This window comes from Ornithorhynchus anatinus, chromosome 4 (assembly GCF_004115215.2).
Source record: "Ornithorhynchus anatinus isolate Pmale09 chromosome 4, mOrnAna1.pri.v4, whole genome shotgun sequence".
NCBI lineage: Eukaryota > Metazoa > Chordata > Mammalia > Monotremata > Ornithorhynchidae > Ornithorhynchus > Ornithorhynchus anatinus.
The window spans coordinates 119,681,156-119,686,926 of record NC_041731.1 but is presented as its reverse complement, the minus strand read 5'-3'; the positions used below and the strand labels follow the sequence as shown (position 1 = coordinate 119,686,926).

The 5,771-nt window shown below is 41.4% G+C and overlaps 1 non-coding gene across 1 annotated transcript; it reads right to left on the bottom strand.

Moving 5' to 3' along the window:
- Positions 1 to 2,330: 2,330 nt before the first annotated feature.
- Positions 2,331 to 2,468, bottom strand: LOC114811676. Its single transcript, XR_003759372.1, has one exon. It is a non-coding gene; the product is annotated as a small nucleolar RNA SNORA7 (small nucleolar RNA).
- Between the last annotated feature and the right edge of the window lie 3,303 nt (positions 2,469 to 5,771).

Below are 5,771 nucleotides of genomic sequence, written 5' to 3'. Positions count from 1 at the left end.
GAATATTGGACCTTGCATTTTTTTAAAGCTATTGCAGGTATTGCACAATGTGCTGCACCCCTACCCTATACTTGCTCATAGCCCTGCTCACCTCAGTGGGGTCACAGTTGATATGGACAGGAAGGTGAGTTGTGCTGGAAAATCCAATAACCCTAGAATCAGTTGCTTCCATCAGTTTTCTGACTGTGAAGTATCAGGATAAAGGCTCATCCATTGTTCTCTACCGGAGACTCTCTATTATCCCAAATGCACTAGTTCCACCTTGTCCCCAAAATTTGTTCATCTTGGAACCTTTTTTTTTTAAAAAAATTGCAAAACAACAATATAAGCTCGTATGTGTATCAGGCCACACTCCCCCACTCCCACCCCCACACACATGCACACATTTTTAGGTGTTTACTGGGTCTAAATTTAAAGGTCAGTATTGTTGGAAACAGTGAAAAGAGAATGAAAGAATCTTGGAAGAGAATGATAAGCACACCCACCCTGCCAAATCAAAATTCTTATCTGGAAGGTACTTTTACATTTTAAATATTAAAGCGATGTATCTATTTTTCAGAAATCACATTATAATTGATATTTAATTCTGAAATAGGGAGAGCTGCCTCCCATTTCAAAAAGGACAATGAATCAGTCCATTTATGAGGTCATTGTCACGGAAAAAAGAATGACCAAAACTAAAACCAAAGTCTGGATAGTTTACTGCATATCATTTCCTGAACTGGAGGTTAGACTTTGGACATCTGAAGTGCTACGGTCATGGACCGTGAGATTGTGCATTGGGTTCAAAGGAACATTTTAAAGCATTCTGTTCTTGCACTAGCTCAGTAACACCCAGAATCTTCTGACTTTTTTTCCCCCTCCAAACTTCATTAGCCGCTCTGTCTTCTCATGCACAGCGGAAAGTAAGCCACAGAATTTGATTGGTTGTATGAAATTTGAGATTTTGTGAAAGTTCTCTGCTAGAACCCATGCCCAATTACTGTCAAGGGTTTGATTTTGTCACTCTAAAAGCCCCATGGATTAGGTTTTTCAGAATAAAGGAAAAGGCGCTTCTGAACTTTTTGCCGCAGTTGGATACTCAGTCACAGAATAGTCTTCATACTACCAGAACATTTACAATGTAAACGTTTTCTTTTCAAGGTCAGGGTTTTAAAGCACTAGGCTGCTATTGAAACTGCAGGGTCAGTGCCTGAACAATCCTACTGATATTCTAAAAATAAGAAGCTTTATTTTCAAACTGCAGGATGTGGTTTAAAAGGCAAAGTCTCAACATTTTTCTCTCTTGCTTCCACTTGTATCCAATTTCTAACATTTTTTTTTTTTTGTTCCACACAAAAGGAAGCCAATTGCCGAGAATTGCATAAAATTAACCCTCTTGGATTCTAACACTAAAGCCCAGTTACATAGTGCCTGAAATATGCTATTAGATTCATAATGGTTAATTCTCAAACACATTAAAAGTCAACCTGAAATGCCAGTGGAGATAAAATTATATAGCTATTAAAAAAAAAAAGTTGCAGTAACTTAGGTTCTATGTTGGCAGTCCCCAGTTTAATCCCTGATTTAAAGCAAATTACGTTGAAAACTTCTTTATTTTCAGGGAATAAGTTGTCCACAGACCTTCCCATGAAAACTTCAATCAGTCTCTGACTAGAATGAAGTAGTCATTTCATCTTGCCTTATGCCACTGAGTTGTTTCCAACCCACAGAGACACCACAGACACATCTCTTCTAGAACGCCCCGCTCTCCATCTGCAATCGTTCTGATAGTGGATCTACAGAGTTTTCTTGATAAAAATCTGGAAGTGGTTTACCATTGCTGCCTTCCACGCAGTAAACTTGAGTCTCTACCTTCGACTCTCTCCCATGCCACTGCTGCCCAGCATGGGTGAGTTTTGATTTGTTTTGATTTGATTTGAGTTTTGAGAAGCAGCGTGGCTCAGTGGAAAGAGCACGGGCTTTGGAGTCAGGGCTCATGAGTTCGAATCCCAGCTCTGCCACTTGTCGGCTGTGTGACTGTGGGCAAGTCACTTAACTTCTCTGTGCCTCAGTTCCCTCATCTGTAAAATGGGGATTAAGACTGTGAGCCCCACGTGGGACAACCTGATTCCCCTATGTCTACCCCAGCGCTTAGAACAGTGCTCGGCACATAGTAAGCGCTTACCAAATACCATCATTATTATTATTACAAATAATAATAATAATAATAATAATAATGTTGGTATTTGGTATTATTATACCAAATGTTGGTGTTGGTATGTTGGTATTATTATAATAATAATAATAATAATGTTGGTATTTGGTAAGTGCTTACTATGTACCAAGCACTATCTAGCAGATTGCCTTCCACTCACTAGCCACTGCCCAAGCTAGGAATGGAAGGGGTGTGACTCTGCTTGACTCTCCCTCCCATAGCTGAGACTGGTAGGATTCCGGAAACCCTTCAGATACGACCCTGAGAGGGTAGTCATTTCATCCTCATCATATATTGTACCACATTACCCTCTCCTCATCCATTCATTCATTCAATCATATTTATTGAGTATGTGCAGTAGAATGTGCAGAGCACTGTACTAAGTGCTTGGAATGTACAATTCAGCAACAGAAACAGCGTGGCTTAGTGGAAGGAGCATGGGCTTGGGAGTCAGAGGTCGTGAGTTCTAATCCTGGCTCTGCCACTTATCAGCTGAGTTACTTTGGGCAAGCCACTTAACTTCTCTGAACCTCAGTTACCTCACCTGTAAAATGGGGATTACTATTGTGAGCCCCACGTGGGATTACCTTGTATCTACTACAGAGCTTTAGAACAGTGCTTGCCAAACAGTAAGCATTTAACAAATACCATTATTATTATTAGTAGTAGTATTATTAATAATCCCTGCCCAGCAACAAGCTCGCAGTCTAAATGGGGTAGACAGACCGGAGTTTTGGAGACACGTATATTTCCCAGGGTACCATTTTGACTGTAGCCCGTTAATGGGCAGGGGCTGTCTCTATCTGTTGCCGATTTGTACATTCCAAGCGCTTAGTACAGTGCTCTGCACATAGTAAGCACTCAATAAATACTATTGAATGAATTTTGAATTGCTCTTACAATGCCCTTGAATCTTCACTCTCTAGTGAAATGTGTTATGGCCTCCTGGGTAGGATTCATGTCTTCCAACTCTACTGTGCTTTCCCAATCTCTTTGCCCTAGCTCTAACACTTACCAAGTGCCACTATTATTACTCCTATTGTTGCTGTTCTAGAAATTTAATTTTTTGAACAAATTGCTGTTGCCAAGTAATTAATAAACTGCTACAGATGGGGAAAATATTTAGAAGTATTGATTAGTGTTATTATTTAAACTCCGTATTAGGTTATGTACCTAGCTGTAATTATATATTAACGTCCATCTCCCCTTCTAGATGGTAAGCTCGTGGGCAGGGAATGTGTCTGTTATATTGTACTCTCCCAAGTGCTTGGGACAGTGCTCTGCACACAGTGAGTGCTCAGTGAATATGATTGACTAAGCGATTTGGGGGAAATGTGCTTGTAATAATATCTTGAAGGAGATTTAAGAGTCGACTCCAAGGCAGTGCCAGGGACGCTGAAGCAGCAGAGTTTTGTGCGGTGCTGAAAATAGCTATTGGAAAGCATGGAAAGTTCTGGAATTCATTTTTGAAGAGGGGTCAATATTCACACATCCATAATGATACTACTCATTAATTATTTCACTGTTTACTATGTGCTATGTGTGCACTATCCATATGTTCAAGTAGATATAAGATAATCAGGTCAAATTCAATCCAGTCTCTCAAGGGGCTCACAGTCTAAGTAAGCATGAGAATAGGTAATGGATCTCCTCTGCACAGATGAGGAAATGGAGGCACAGTGAGAAGTTAAGTGACTTGCTCAGGATCACACAGCAGGCAGCTGCAAAGCCAGCATTAGAATTTAGGTCCTTTGACAGCACAGGAGTTTAATTCAGAGAACAGAAAGAGGAGGAACTAGCAGACTGTTTCAGGTCTCCTGTTACCTTGTCTAAACTTCCCCCACAAAAACTTATTAATTGAGCAAGATGATCCAAGGCATTAATCAGAAGAATTAAGGACTACAGTCTGCAATCATTTATCTTGATTAATGAGGAAGAGGGATGGTCCAGATAATTGAAAGGCACAGATAATCCAAAAGCTTCCTACCACATTTGTCAAGCATTTCATGTTTCTCTTCCTGTCAAACATTTTATCGGGCATGCTACCAGGTAGTGGGATGGGTTGATTTGAGAATCAATCCATCAGTCAATTTATATTTTTGAGCACTTACTGTGTTCAGGGTGATGTACTAAGCACTTGGGAGAGTACAGTGTAGACATATTACCTGACCAAAAGGAGCATACAGTCTAAAGAAGGAGACAGACATTTAATGTAAGTTCTGGTTATGTACATAAGTGCCATGGGGCTGAGGGAAGGGTGAATGAAGGGTGCAAATCCAAGTGCAAGAATAATGAGGAATGAGGGCTTAGTTGGGGAGGGCCTCCTGGAGGAGATGTGCTTTAAAAAAAGGTTTTGAAGGTGGGGAGAGTGATATGAAGGAGGAGAGAGTTTCAGGACATGGGTGAGAGGTTGTGGCTTGATAGACATGGAGCCACAGTGAGAAGGTTGGCATTAGCAGAGCCAGTTGTGTGGGTTGGGTTGCAGTAAGAAATCAGAAAGGTAAGGTATGAGCAGAAGGTGATTGAATGCTTTAAAGCCAATGGTAAGGAGTTTCTCTTTGGACTGGGTGTTCTGGACGAGTAAGGAAACGTGGACTAAATCATCAGGCAGAAAAATATCCGGGCAGCAGAGGGAAGTACGGATAGGTGTGAGGAGAGACAGGCAGTAGGGAGGTCAGCGAGGAGGCTGATGGAGTATTCAAGCCCAGATAGAATAAGTGTTTGGATTAGCATGGGGGCAGTTTGGATAGAGATGAAAGGGCAGATTTTAGATATGTTATGAAAGTTGAATGAATAAGATTTGATGATGGAGTGAATATGAGGGTTGTATGAGTGGAGAAAAACACCAAGGTTATGGGCTTGTGAGATAGGGAGTTAGTGATATTGTCTACAGTGGTGAGAAAGATGGGAAGGACAGGGTTTGGGTGAGAAGGTGAGAAGTTCTGTTTTGGACATGTTAAGTTTGAGGTGTTAGTGGGACATCCATGTAGAGATGTCCTGGAGACAGGAGGAAATGAGGGACTGCAAAAAAGGAGAGAAACAGGGTCAGAGATGTAGATTTGGGAATCATTTTCATGGAGATGGGAGTGGAAGTCATGGGTGTCAATGAGTTCTCCAAGGGAGTGAGTGTATGTGGAGAATAAAAGCAGAGCCAGAACTGGGAGGCAGAGGAGGAGCCCATGAAAGACTGAGAATGTTCTTCTCCCCCAGTTCCACTATCCAGCAAAGATATCCCCCAAGCCATGAAATGACCAAAAGGTAAAGGCAAAAAGCCAATCCGGCAATCCATCCATGGCATTTATTGAGTGCTTAGTTTGTGCACTGTACTATCCTGAGCACTTGAGATAGTAATATGCAGTAAAGTGCGTAGAAACAATCCGTGCCCACCAGAAGCTTACCCATCCCCTGTAAGTTGTTGCTGAGTTGTCAGTGAGCCCAGATAATAATAATAATAATGATAATGGTACTTGTTAAGCTCTTACTATGTGCCAGGCACTGTACTGAGCACTGGGGCACTGTACTAAGGGCAGAATGAATCAGAAGGGACCTAGAGTTCACATCTTCACCACCCATG